Source organism: Carlito syrichta, unplaced genomic scaffold (assembly GCF_000164805.1).
Source record: "Carlito syrichta isolate Samal-C Ts95f unplaced genomic scaffold, Tarsius_syrichta-2.0.1 Scaffold234694, whole genome shotgun sequence".
NCBI lineage: Eukaryota > Metazoa > Chordata > Mammalia > Primates > Tarsiidae > Carlito > Carlito syrichta.
Window position 1 is genome coordinate 12,424 of NW_007178790.1, and position 15,413 is coordinate 27,836.

The window sequence follows — 15,413 nt, forward strand, 5'->3', positions numbered from 1 at the left end:
AGTAAAGGCAAAATAATTTTTCAGACTTCAAAAGCTGAGATAATTTACAGCTTCTAACATTATAAGAAATATTAAAGGACGTTACGCAAGCAAAAGAAATATAACATAAACCTGACTTTACACAAATAAACAGTCCAGAAATAGTTAAAATTGTGATAATATAAAAAGGAAAAAATTTAACTATCTAAAGTAAAAATAATACCACTATGTAGCAAATTTTTATATGCAGCAATAAAATATATACAGAAATTAGAAGTATACTATTGTGAGGTGCATACATTATATGTGAAGCAGTCTAATATTATTTGAAGGTAAACTGATTATTTATGCAAATATAGTATAAACTCTAGAACAAGTACATACAAAAAGTAAAAGAGGTATAAATATACACTCAGCAGTGTACATTAAATGGAATAATAAAAAAATGCAAAAGTGGGTAAAAAGAAGGAAAAACTAAACAAAAGAGAGATGTGGAGGATATAAAAAACAACTACTCAATGAAAGAGTTAAACCCAATTATATCAATTATTGATGTGATTATATTAAATGTAAATGATCTAAAGACACAAACTAAAAATGGTGATCATCAGAGTGAATGAAACAAGACTCAAGTATATGCTATCTACAAGAAATCTACTTTGGCCATCGTGGTGTGCGCGGTGGACTCCATTGCTTGCCACGTCTTCTCACAAGACTTTCAGGATCAAGCGATTCCTGGCCAAGAAACAGAAGCAAAATCGTCCCATTCCCCAGTGAATTCGGATGAAAACTGGTAATAAAATCCAATACAACTCCAAGAGGAGACATTGGAGAAGAACCAAGCTGGGTCTATAAGGAATTGCACATAAGGTGGCACATATGTTTATGGTGAATCATGGTCACCGTCGTCTTGCTATTATCAAGCTGAAAATCTCCACAGTCAAGAAGTCAGACATGTTTAATTGGGATGTGATTTTTTATTTATGTACTCTGCACTAGAGGGCTGGCTCAGTAATAAATATGAAACCGTTTGTCTGGGAAAAAAAGAAATCTACTTTAAATAAAAAGGCAGCGAAATATGATAGACAAGTGGGACCTCATCAAACTGACGAGCTTCTGCAAAGCAAAAGAAACCAAGAAGAGAGCAGGGAGACAGCTCACAGAATAGGAAAAAATATTTGCCAACTGTATGTCTGACAAAGGCCTAACAACTAGGATCTACAAGGAACTTGAATGCACCAAAAGGAAAAAAGCAAACAGACCTATTAAAAAGTGGGCAAAAGACATGAATAGACACTTCTCAGGAGAAGATATACAGGCAGCCAACAGACACATGAAAAAGAGCTCAGTCTCACTCATCATCAGAGAAATGCAAATCAAAACAACATTGAGAGACCACCTAACCCCAGTAAGAATGACCAACATTAATAAAACAAAAAACAACAGATGCTGGCTAAGATGCAGAGAAAAAGGAACACTTCTACACTGCTGGTGGAAATGCAAACTAGGGCAACCTCTTTGGAAGAGAGTGTGGCAATTTCTGAAAGGACTAGAAATTGACCTTCCATATGGCCCAGCAATCCTCCCTATTGGGACTATACCCAGAGTAACTCAAATCATTCTACAAAAAAAGATACCTGCACATGCACGTTTGTTGCAGCTCTATTCACAATAGCAAAAACATGGAATCAACCATACTACCCATCAAAGTTGGACTGGATAAAAAAAATATGGTATATATACACAATGGAATATTATGCAACCATAAAGGACAAACATATGAACTTCACAGCAACTTGGATAGATTTAGAGTCTATCATACTCAGTGATCTATCACAGAAACAAAGAACAGAGTACCATATATTCTCACTGATAAGTGGACCTGAACAATTATCATAATACTATAAGAAAGGAATTGGCAGTAGTGGGAAAATGCCAGGAGAGTGGGATTGGGATTGGCAATTCAGGGAAACTGCCAGGGGGAGGGGCACACCTCAACAAGTGTACCTGCATAATTAACACTTGTATACCTAACCCTGAATTGTACACCACATCTTTAAAATAAAAATTTTAAAAAATAAAAAGATAAAAAGGCAGCAATAATGTTTTTTAAAAGAGGAAAAATATATAGCAACCAAACATTAATCAAAAGAAAGTTGGATTGACTATATGGGTATCAAAGTAGACTATAACAAGGACTATTATCAGGGAAGTAGAAGGATATTACATCATGATAAATAGTTCAATCCATGAAGAATTGATAACCTAAAATGTAATATACCTAACAATAGAATTTCAAAATACATGAAGCAAAATTTGATTGAACTGAAAAGAAAAAAATAGACAAATCCATAATTATGATTGCTAAATGCTAGGATAAGCAGACGGATATGCTGCAACATTAATTATATGCTAATCCTGCAAAAAATATATACATTGAATATAATAATGAGAAAACATGAATATGAAGACAAACCCAAGTTTGTCTTATATAACAAAATGTAGCTAATCCTCACTTATACCCCACATATAAATACTAAAAAAAAAAAAGAGTTAAAAGCTTCTTAAAGTTTATGAAGATATTTTCGGAAATGTATTAAACTGTTGATGACTGCCTCTAAATTTTTTTAAAAAACTGAATAGGAGCCGGGCTCGGTGGCTCAGCCTGTAATCCCGAGCCTTTGGGAGGCTGAGGTGAGTGGATTGCCTGAGCCCGCGGGTTCGAGACCCGCCTGGGCAGCGAGACCTCATCTTTACAATAAATAAAAAAAATCAGCCGGGCATGGTAGCGCATGCCTGTAATTCCGGCTACTTGGAAGGCTGAGGCGGAAGGATCGCCGGAGCTCAGCAGGTCGAGGCTGCGGTGGCCGGGAGCGGCCACTGCACTCCAGTCTGGGTGACAGAGTGAGAGTCCAACTCAAAAAAAAAAAAACAAAAAAAAAAAACTGAATAGGACTATAAAATAAATGGCCCACTATTTAAAAATGCCAAGGTCTAGAAAGACAAAGTAACGCTGAGATAATGCTCCAGTTAAATCCTGGAGAGATAGGACAGCAAAATTCAAAGCACAGTCCTAGATTAGATATTGAACCAGGGTGGGTGGTGGGGAAGAAGGTTAGCTAGAAAGGACATATTTGAAACAACTGATAAAATTTAAACATGGACTGCAAATTAGATCGCTATCATATATAAATGTTAAGTTTTCTGATTTTGTAACTACACTGATTATGAAACATAATGTCCTTGTTCCTAGGAAACACTCACCGAAGTACTCAAAGACAGAGGGTGTGATGTCATCATCCGTCTCTAAACTGGTTCAGGAAAAGTTAATATTCACAAACAATACATTCACATTTATACAAAGGCAAGATTATTCGTTTCTGTCTTGAGAGAAATGTGTATACATTCACATTTATACAAAGGCAAGATTATTCGTTTCTGTCTTGAGACAGAATTAAAATAAATGTTTCTTTTTCTTTCTCATCCACAAATAAAACATAATTATGCTTCTAGCTTTAGTTCTTGGACACAAACTGAGCTAAAAAGAGTCCAATTTCTCTCTATCTGAAAAATAGCAAATAGATGACCTTTTAAAGTGCTGGCTTGTCTTCAAAACTGGAGATGCGTAGCTCAAAATATTGTGGTGTGTGTTAATAGGGAAACAAGAATGATGACAGAATTAGAATTAGAGCAAACACAAAATAAGTTGTATCTGTTACCCAAAACTGTGATGTTTGTAGGCATACCACCTGTAGCTTTAGGAAATAATATATTGTTAAAGGCTAGACACATGAACACTTGCAGTCTTGAGATAAATTAATCATCTTGCCTGTGCACTAGGCTCTGTGACCTCCTAGTGGTGTTGGGTTTTTTTCCCACCTCTTGGCTGCTAGAGCTCCAGACATTGCATTCCTATGTCAAGGAAAATAAAGGAGGGACATTCAAAAAAAAAAAGAAGCACAGTCTCTCCCCTAGATGACATGTCCTAGAATTTGCATGCATCCTTTGGCCAGGACCCAGTTAGATAGAAGGATGGCTGAGGAATATAATCATTATTTGGGCCACCATGTGCCCAAACGAAAAATCAAGAGTTCTGTTACTTGGAAGAAGAGGAGAACAAATATGAGAGACGACCAGCAGTCATAGCCAGCATGCTGGAGAGGGAAAAGTGTGTTGTCTGAAAAAGAATAGAAAAGGAATCAGGGTTAAACCTCTGGCTTCTCTTAGGATGGCTGGTGTAAGAGGAATACAGAGCAGTGCCTTCATGCTTCAGCAAGCACTCAATCCAGGAAGGTTCTTGCTCTGTGGGATCTGATTCCGTGACTCTGGAACAGAGCCTGGAATTCTACATTTCTGACAAGCTCCCAGAAGGTATTCCTGAGAACAGTCCCTGGAACACACATGTAATAAGGAATCAGACCTGAGAACCCACTTTTTCCTTCCTTAATAAAACATATCCTTGGCATTTCCCCCCTTTTTCCTTTTGTGGCTTTAACTAATAGTTAAATAGATTGCTTCAAAGTCATGTGGTGGTTTGTTATTTGCTAAAGCAAAAATAGTTGGTTTGCCTAAATTATTTGATTTCATTCATTTTTGGAAAGCTTATTATAAAGGCAATAAAATTCAAAAGGTAAAAGAAGACACGCAGTGACAAATAACTCCTTCCAGAAGTATTCAGCACACACAGAAGTAAGCGTTTGTGTGTTACACAAATGATACAACACTATACATCATCTTGTAGCTTTCTTAAATGTAACACTGCATCTTGGAGATACTGTCCCTAAAAATACATAAAGAATTAACTGATTTTTAAAGTAAAGACATGATGGTTTATGAATATGAAGATTGTTTCTACCGCTTTGCTGTTAAATACCTTTGCTGTTAAATACCTTGTGCGTGTATTACATTGCACAAGTATGAGTGTGTTTGTAAGATAAATTTCTAGAAGTAGATTTTGGGACCAGAGGTTGCATGTGTTTTTTTGCTAATATCACTTACCATGTTGCCCTCCTTTGAGATTTTAACAAGTTCAGCACTCTGTAGGGTGGTTCACCATGAGGCTGGTGTCTGAGTAGCGCTGAAATGCCCAGTAGATAAATTCAGCATCTGCCAGCATGATACAGGCATCAAAAATAGGGGGGGGGGAATCATCCTAAAAATCTGTTGTTTGAGATTTCAAAAGAAGAATTAAAATTGCCACCATGAGAAAAGTCAAAACTTCACTTATTTTGTGGTTTAGTATTCTTCTCTGTTTGGATTTCTTATACGAGGAGACATAATATTTTTCAGGGCTCCAGCCACTCAAGGACCAGTCCAGCCATGTGTGTGGGTGACCTTAGTAAATGAGTGGCTCCAGTCAGCCACCTAGCAACTACATCTCCACATGGCAATAACATCCGGTGTTTGAAGCTTGCGTTTGCCAGAGTTGGTTTCTGTTGCTCATTATGAACCAAGCATCATGCCAGGCCACATCAAAGGCCGTCAGACTCCACTGGTTTCAGCCAATATGTGGTTTCTTCTTAGCACATGTGTTAGTCCATGGACCAAGAACTAGAGCCAGAGTCGCATCGTCCCAAAAATAAAGAGTGCTTCAGTTCACTTTGCTCAGAAGAGGGCAGTCTAACTGCTGGATGCCTCGGGGCCCCTTCCATCAGTGCATTGAACACTGCTGGCCATTCCTTGACACATTCAAACTTTCCTGAGCTTCAGTTTTATGTGAAGCTTCCATTTCACAACACGAAAATATTTTTTGTCCTGTGGGTAGCATTTTTGACCATTCATTTGCATTTCTGTCTATACAGGTGGGCACGCCTCACTTGCCACACCACCGGCATTCCTAGGAAAGACTCGCAAGAGACAAAGTGCGCTGGGTAGTCTTCTAAGATAAGCTTCTCTTTCCCGGGCTTTTCACGTTGGTCAGCTACTGGAACTGATGGCTCCCCAAATAAACAGATGCCTGCATTCCATAGAAGGATTGTGTCTGTATTTCCAGAACCCGATTACGTTTCTCCAACATGGTTTCCAGCACCCATGTTTCTCATGTGGAATGGATTATTGGCACTATCTCTCCTACAGTTTAAGCAGCTGCTAACTATTCCATCACCCTTGGCCTTGAGCATAATTCTTTTAAAATGACTATTTTATTCAGTTGCAGTTCATGAGAGAGAAAGAGTGGCAACCAGTTAGCTCAACTTGGTTTCATGCTTTACTGATCATCTCACCGTGGAGATATCCCACCCACAGGCTCCTGGCATATAAGGCAGGATTATTCTTGCTGTCACAAGCAATTGACACCCAACTTCCACTCCCTTGTCTACTCAATTACATTTCCTCAATGAGATAATTTTAAAATTAAAAAACAACTTTTGGAGGCACACCTCATCCACAAGGGTACCTGCATAATGAACATTTGTATACCTAACCCTGAATTGTACCCTACATCTTTAAAATTAAAAAACAATTTTTTTTTAATTATGTAACCTCGGTGTTAATCCTCCTTGAAGTGTTTGGTAAAATTCTCCAGTGAAAAAAATAATAACTTTTAGCCTACATGAATATGTATATATTTAGAAATCTAAATAAAATAGTCAAATATCTATGTATAATTGTTTTTATTACATATATGTTTTTAAATTATATTTAAAAATATAAGAGATTATTGTGATTCATTTTTTGTAAAGAATACTATGTATTTCTTTAAATCACTTTATCCAGACTCTTTGGATGTATCCTTACTGTCACTAAATCATGCAAAGCAATTTTCCCAGTGTATATAATTGTCATTTCTTGATTTTCAGACATAGCCTTTTTTTGGATCTGTATGTGACACAGTCCCTGGTAGTTTTGTCCCAAATCTTAAGAGTGTTCACATAGGTTAATTTTCCCCATGCACCCCAGAGATATAGATTTCTGATGTCCATAAATAAATTTTTGACTGTGTTGTTATGACATCCAAAGCTGTGCTAAATGTCTTCGTCTTTTTTTTAACCATTTCTAATCAAGTGCACTCCACCAGTACCCAAAACTAGACCTGGTCAGAGGTCATCTCAGACCCATGTGTCCCCAAGCAGTAGTGTACTCTGTTACTCAAAATGAAACAATTAAGAGGAAACCCTAAATATAATACGACCAGCTATTTTCTTTATTATTATTATAGAGAAAATAAACCTGCCTCACAAGCAGGGCATATATGGCACCCCAAGTAAGACGAAAAGTAGGTGGGGGAAGGCAAGCCAGTGGTGAGCAAAGGGAGCCGGAACAGTCCTGGGATGGGTCACTAAAGCGGAGAAACAACAACAAAGACCAAAGTAGGTCCCCGGACCTTGAGAACCACACTCTTCCGGTGAGGCCACTCCTCTTTTCCCCTCTGTTTAGCTTCATCCTTTGCCGCTGGAGACAGTTTTTCTGTGGTCTCAATACATATGCTTACCATTTCAGTTCCCTGAGCTGACAAGCAATTAAGCATCACCCTCCTAACTCCACTGTGTAAAAATCCAGGAAAGGACTCTAGTTGTTATATTCTAAGTCACGTATATGCTACACTCCCTAATCTCACCAGCACTAGAAATAATTTAAAACATAATTACTAAAACTAAATAAGTACAGAGACCACTCCAAAGTGAGATGGAAGTTTCAAAGGATCAGACATTGTGGGAGGTGGGGGGGGTCAGAGGGAGATAGATGGTGACAAGTTACTTAATGGATCCAATGTACATTGTTCCAGTGATGGATACACTAAAAACCCTGACTTCACCACTATGCAATATAGCCATGCTACAAAATTACATTTACACCCCATAAATTTACACAAATAAAATATTTTTTAAAAAAAAGAAATTGTGAAGGAATCTTCAAAACACTGAAAGGGAAAAAGGATTGGAGGGAGGGAGAAACCACACATGGGCGAGAGCCCAGAAGATGAGCCAACTACAAAAGATCAAGCCATGTCACAAGAACTCTGCATCTGGAGGTGGCAGAAGTTGGGATATGGAGGGGCCAAGGTATAATGAAGCAACCAGACCGGTTGACTACCTATAGATTTCCGCTGTCTTCTGCAGGCCAGTCACCTGCAATGGAAAACACTGTGATCAGTGCCTGGGCATCTGGTAATTTCAGGGGGAAAATCAACAGTTTCGTTCAAAAGACCAATGGATGGGGCATGATGCCTGAGAGCATGTCCTACTCATCCCCTGCTCTCAGAGTAAAGAGCACAACATACAAAACTTAACAGCAGCTTCACTCCATCTTCTTTAGTGGGCTGCGCCAGCAAAGACAGTGATGTAGCAGGAAATCTAAGCTACAAAAATCATCCTAGAGCCAAGCATTTCCAACTTTCTGAAGAATAAGTCATGAAAGACAAACAATGAATGCAATTTAACTTGAGGAAAAAGATTTAATAGAACAACTAGAAGAGGAAAAGAGTGAACTGCATGCTGAAGTGTCCAAAGGGGACCACAGTGGCCGGGACATCATCATGCTGGCCCAGCCAACATGCATGATAGTGATGGAAAAGACCAACTTTGCCTGATGTGAAGGACCACTCAAGGGTGCATTGGACAAGATCACTGCTGCCGAGAAAAGTGCTAAGGCAAGACCCCAGGATGGATTAGCTTAACCCGACCATCACAGATCACTGCACAGACTCAGCCTACAAGCAGGACTTGTCAGCCCACCTGTAGCACATGACACTGGACTGCCACCAGTCCGACATCTGCAGCAAAGCCAAGGCCAACGTTCAGAAGCTCAGTGAGGAGCTTGACACCTCTGGGATGGACAGCGAGGTATCCTCCATTCAGGCAGCCAAGAACTTGGTGAACACCATGGTGCGAACAATGAAGTCACCTGAAGTGGCCTCCATCGAATATCCCAAGTCTCAGAACATGACTTCCTTCAGCTTCCCTGTGTTGTGGAAGATGAAGGTGCCTGCAAAAAATCCCTTGGTAAAGAGAGAGAAACAGGATAAGAGAAGAAGCCCATGAAACCCTATAAGCCCTCAGCAAGTTCAAAGCCAAGGACAGCAGCTAAGTCTACCCTAGACCCACCCCTCTGAGCTCATAAAAACTAGTCACCTGACTGGGCGCAATGGCTCAGGCTGTCATCTCAGCACTTTGGGAGACTGAGGTGAAAGGACTGCCTGAGCCCAGAGGTTTGTGACCAACCTGGACAATTTGGTGAGACCTCGTCTCTACAATAAATCACACACACACAAAAAACTAGCCGGGCTTAGTGGTGTGCGTCTGTAGTGCCAGCTACTTGGAAGGCTGAGGTTGGAAGCATCACTTGAGCCCAGCAAGTTGAGGCTGCGGTGGCCATCAGCATGCCACTGCACTCCAGTCTGGGCAACAAGAGTGAGACTTCAACTCAAAAACAAACAAACAAAAAAAAAAACTGGTCACTCTTCTTTATTCAAATAATTAGCCAAAGTGAACACTGATGTTAGATTCTACCAGGAAATGGGTAGATTTTAAACCTGGCCAAGTATGTCCTTATAAATTTTGCAAGGACATATTTGCATTTGAGATGGTCAAAATGTGCACTTAGAAATTATCTGGGAGTGGTGGCACACACCTGTAGCTCCAGTTACTTGGAAGGCTGAGGCAGAAGGATCACCTGAATTCAGAAGGTCAAAGCTGCAGTCGCCATGATCCTGTGACTGCACTCCAGCCTGTGCAACAGAGTGAGACCCCGACTCAAAAAAAAATGCATTTTGTATCCAGCAGCATATTTCTAGTTATATTTTTTATAATCTTAAAAAATGGAAATTTTATAACCAAAAAAATTGGGGGCCCAGGACCCTAAAAGAAGGATATTATATCTGAAAGATGAGGCGGGATATTGCATCCATGAAACAATAATAGATATAGATAGGTAGATAAATACATAGGTAGATAGATATCAATATAAAGAATTCATTAGAGACCTTAGAAATAAAAACAAATTATTGAAATGAAAACATTCAATCATCAACTACTTGATTGGATACGACTGAAATGCAAATTAGTGGGTTAAAATATCAAGTTAAAAGAAAGCATTGTGACATACAAGGGTAAAGACCTCAGGGAGAAAACATCCAGACATGCCAAACTTCATCTAAGGAAGAAAGTAGAGTAACTAAAGAAACCCAAATGCAGATTTTCTCAGAATTAAAGGACGCTATGTGTTTTTTACATGAAAAGGACGACTATGCTATCATCGTGTAGCTTTAAACCCAACCTCTGTCCTCTGCTTTGTGGTGCTGTCTCCCTGTAACTCTCTTCCAGTAAGGGGTACTCGTGTGAGATTGGGGTCCTGGAGGAGGAAGAACGAGGGATCTGCCCTTCCTGTGCATTCCCTGACCCCATTAATTTCAGTGGTTCACTAACTGGGGGATGCCAAGTGATCCCAGTTTGGTTTTTTCCTTCTGACTTGCACTTTTCCCACAAGACGAAAATCATCTCCATCATCCACCCGGTTCCCAGAGCTACCAACACCAGCCAGTACCTCTTCCTCAGAGGTCTGGGTCCCAGGTACAAGGGTTTTCTCTTCCAAGGCCATGAGATACCAGCTCCAATCAAGCAGCTATCCACCCCTCAGAAGTCTGAGCCCCAACATCACGGGATTGTGCTCCAAATTCTTGAGGCCCAAGTACCAGCCAAGTACCAGCCAAGAAGTGTCCCCTGACCCCAACCCCAAATCTGCAGGGACCACTGTTGTTTGCCTCCAGGTTTTGTGAATCGCAAGCCCTTTGCCCCCAGCAAAAGGAGTGGTAACTGCTTCCTACCATTGTTACCTCTGGGACACCTCACTTTCTCTTTTGTCTTTTCTTTACATTAGGTTATTTCTGATAAAAATAATTGATGACTCACACTTATAATCCCAGCACACAGGGAAGCCGAGGTGGGAGGAATGCTTGAGCCAGGAGTTCAAGACCAGCCTGGGCAACAAAGCAAGACCTCATATCGACCAAAAACATAGAAAAATTAGCCGGGTATGGTGGTGCACACCTCTAGTCTCAGCTACTTGGCAGACTGAAGCAGGAGGATCACTTGATTCCAGGAGTTCGAGGCTGCAGTGAGCTGTGATTGTGCCACTACACTCCAGCCTGGGCGACAGAGTGAAAACCTGTCTTTAAAAAAAAGGATATAATTCTTGTCTCTTGATGTACCCTGAGTGGCACAACCACCAAAACTAGTATGAAAATAGCTGCATGAGCCAAGATCTTACCTCGTGTCCTCCTGCAAGGAGACATGAGAATAAGTCAAATGGAAGATATCCTGCAAACTCCTTTTTTTTTTTTTTTGAATCGGAATCTCTGTCACCCAGGCTGGAGTGCAGTGGCACACTCATGACCACTGCAGCCTCGACCTGCTGGGCTCAGGCAATCCTTCCACCTCAGCCTTCCAAGTACCACAGGCATGTGCCACCACATTTGGCAGATTTTCTTTTTTTTATTTCTTGTAGAGACGAGGTCTCGCCATTTTGTTCAGGCTGGTCTTGATCCCCTGAGCTCAGGTAATCCTTTAGCCTCGGCCTCCGAAAGTACTGAGATTACAGACTTGAGCCACGTACCCGGCGCAAACTCCGTTTTTTTTTTTTTGAGTTGGAGTCTCACTCTGTCACCCAGACTGGAGTGCAGTGGCATGCTCCCGGCCACTGAAGCCTTGACCTACTGGGCTCTGGCAATCCTTCCACCTCAGCCTTCCAAGTAACCAGAACTACAGGTGTGCGCTACCATGCCTGGCTAATTTTTTATTTATTGTAGAGACGCGGTCTCGCCAAGTTGTCCAGGTGAGTCTTGAACCTGCGGGCTCAGGTAATCCACTTGCCTCGGCCTCCAAAAGTGCTGGGATTACAGGCTGAGCCACCAAGCCTGGCTGCAAACTCCATTTTTAACACAACTAGAAGACAGGTAACATTTCCAAACTCCAGGATATATGCAAGGGTTTTCAAAATTAACTTGAGATCAGACATAAGCTAATGTGAGGAAGAGAAAGAAGCACATAAAGCAAAGAAAGGGCCCAGCAAGAGCTTCATTCATAAAGTGCCAGTAGAAAATACAGTTCCCAAAGAGATGGGACTCATCAGAAGTGTCAAAGTTATACCTGCTGTTCGCAAAAATTAGGTCAGAAACTGAGATGAGCAGAATTAAGACTGGGCAGAAATCACATAGGTGGAAGCACAGAGAATGGACCATGAACCCAGCAGCTGCACACCTCAGAAAGCATTAGCAGGAATACACCACTTGCTGGAGAAGGGTTCAACCTGAGCTGTAAGTCAAAGCTGTCACTGCAGGTAGCCACCAACTGGCACATGGGTGAGTGCTGGGAGTACACAGTGGCACACCAAAGGCATCTGCTACATGAATTCTACATGTTTGAGTAACACGTAGCACAGCAAAACTTTAGAAGCACTCCTGTGTCACCGTTGCCCACCTACTAACATCCAGCCATCCTGAATTTTACAAAGCATGATAAATGTTAGAAACAAATGGATTTTTTTTTAATCATTGCATCCACTCAAGCCTAAACAGCTTTTATGTTGAAGAGTCACCTGTTCTGAAGTGAGTCTTTGCTAGAACTAAAACACTCTGATCTAATGCCAGTCTCAGGCACACCCACGATACCTATGCTCAGCAATGCACAGCAGCCCACACTGGTCAGAGGCACTCTAAGCCTTTCTCTCTAGTCATGCCAGAAGGCTAATTCCAAGGTTTTCAAGGAAAACCTTGTCTCTTAAAAACAATTTTGTTTTTTTGAGTCAGATTGTCACTCTGTCACCCAGGCTGGAGAGCAGTGGCACACTCACAGTTCAAGTGATCCTTCCGACTCAGTCTTCCAAACAGCCGAAACTACAGGCACAGACTACCACGTCCAGCTAATTTTTTGATTTCTTGTAGAGACGAGGTCTCCCCAAGTTGCCTAGGCTGGTCTTGAACCACTGGGCTCAGGCAGTCCTCTCACCTCCGCTTCACAAAGTTCTGGGATGACAGGTGTGAGCCACCACACCCAGTTGATCTTGTCTCTAAATAAGAATCTGCTCCGAATGCTTCCCAACACCAGGTGTTGTAAGTTGCAGGTACAGCTGGGCTCGGTGGCTCAGCCTGTAATCCCAACACTTTGGGAGGCCAAGGTGAGTGGATTGCCTGAGCCCGTGGGTTCGAGACCAGACTGGGCAACTTGGCAAGACCTTGTCTCTACAATAAAAAATTAAAAATAAAAAAATTAGCTGGGCATGGTAGTGCATGCCTGTAGTTCCAGCTACTTGGAAGGCTGAGGCTGAAGGATCTCCAGAGTCCAGCAGGTCGACCCTGGGGTAGTTGCGAGTGTGCCACTGCACTCCAGCTGGGCAATGGAGTGAGACTCCAATTCAAAAGAAAAAAAAAAGAAATTGCAATACTAATTATTCACATCTTTCTTCTCCTCCTCCAGGTTCCAAACCAGGTTGATAGAAGAGTCAGATAGGAGGGAAAATATCAGTTGTGTTCATAATAAAGCTGAACTGGAGAACAAAGCTTGCACTAAACATTGAAATGTGCCTTCTAGCCTAATACTCAAAAGATCTCACTCAGTTCCAGGCAGGGCCAGGGGAGAATGTGAGGCCTGAGAAGACATATCGCTTTTTTCACCAACATTCTCATAGGAGAGACAGCCTAGAAAGATCTCGAAATCTTCTCACCAATCCATGCAGCCTACTGAGCAGGAAAGAACCCCAAAACCCAGAAAACTCATGAGCACTGCCTCTTACCTTGATCTTCCCAGCAAGGTAAATCCTCCCACTCATGTTGAGAATGTGGCAGGAAGAACCAGGAATGTTGCTTCCATTCTCCCCGAGTACGGAGAGAAATCCCCTCCATTCTATGGAAGTAAAGGGAATACCTAATAAGCATGATCTCTTCTACGTTTCCTCAACTCAGCTTCCCCCACTCCTATAGCCATTCCCCAGGAGAGGAGACAGGACAGAAAGAAATTCTAACTATAGAGATAAAGGAAACTAGCAAACAGTATTGAACAGGAGACAAGGGACTTGAACAAAAACACTGGCTACATAGGGATACCTCTTGAACACAAATTGCCCACCTGCCTTCTGAGACTGAGAGAGGAAGGTCAGTGGAGAGGCAGACATAGATATGTGCAGACAAGTTGGGAAGGTAAAACCTGACCACATCAGCTCTCTCCATGAAGTAGGAGACAAACCATCTTGAGGGAGAGGGAGTCAGGAGTTAACCATACCATAAGAAATAAGATAGACAAGTGGGACCTCATCAAACCGATGAGCTTCTGCAAAGCAGAAGAAACATTTAAGAGAGCAGGGAGACAGCCCACAGAATGGGAAAAAAATATTTGCCAACTGTATATCTGACAAAGGCCTACCATCTAGGATCTACAAGGAACTCAAATGCGCCAAAAGGAAAAAATCAAACAGACCTATTAAAAAGTGGGTAAAAGACATGAATAGACACTTCTCAAAAGAAGATACACAGGCAGCCAACAGACACATGAAAAAGTGCTCCGCCTTACTCATCATCAGGGAAATGCAAATCAAAACCACACTGAGAGACCACTAATCCCAGTAAGAATGGCCATCATCAGTAAAACAAACAACAGATGTTGGCGAGGATGTGGAGAGAAAGCAATGCTTCTACACTGCGGGTAGAAACGCAAACTAGTGCAACCTCTTTGGAAGACAGTATGGTGATTTCTGAAAGAACTAGAAATTGACCTTCCATATGACCCAGCAATCCCCCTACTGGGACTATACACAGAGGAACTCAAATCACTCTACAAAATGATACCTGCACACACATGTTTGTTACAGCTCTATTCACAACAGCAAAAACATGGAACCAACCATGCTGCCCATCAAAGCTAGACTGAATTTTAAAATGTGGTATGAGTACACAATGGAATATTATGCAGCCATAAAGAAGGACAAACACATGGACTTTGCAGCAACTTGGATGGATTTAGAGTTTATCATACTCAGTGATCTATCACAGAATCAAAAAACAGAGTATCATATGTTCTCACTTATAAGTGGAACTTGAACAATTATCATAATACTATAAGAAAGGGATCAGCTGTAGTGAGAAACTGCCAGGGGATGGGTGGAGATTGGCAGTTGAGGGAAACTGTCAGGGGAGGGAGGAGCATACTTCATCAACAAGAGTACCTGCATAATGAACATTTGTATACCTAGTCCAGAATTGTACTCCACATCTTTAAAATAAAGTAAATAAAATATAAATAAATATACACTCAAGATTAAAAAAAAAAAAAGATGGGAAATGCTGAATCGTCTCCAAGAGAGCCGTGTGTTTTCGATTCAGTCACTGTTGCCCTGTAACCAGCAGGTCCTGGGAGTCCGTAGGGAGGACGCCTGGACACCCGGAAGATGGGAGATGGTGTGACTTGATTAGATAAACTCACCTAAGAAGAAATCCCAGAGAAGTAGGAGGA

At 41.3% G+C, this 15,413-nt stretch overlaps 1 pseudogene; it reads left to right on the top strand.

Moving 5' to 3' along the window:
• The first annotated feature begins 615 nt into the window (after positions 1 to 615).
• On the top strand, positions 616 to 834 carry LOC110595047 (annotated as a pseudogene).
• Positions 835 to 15,413: the final 14,579 nt, after the last annotated feature.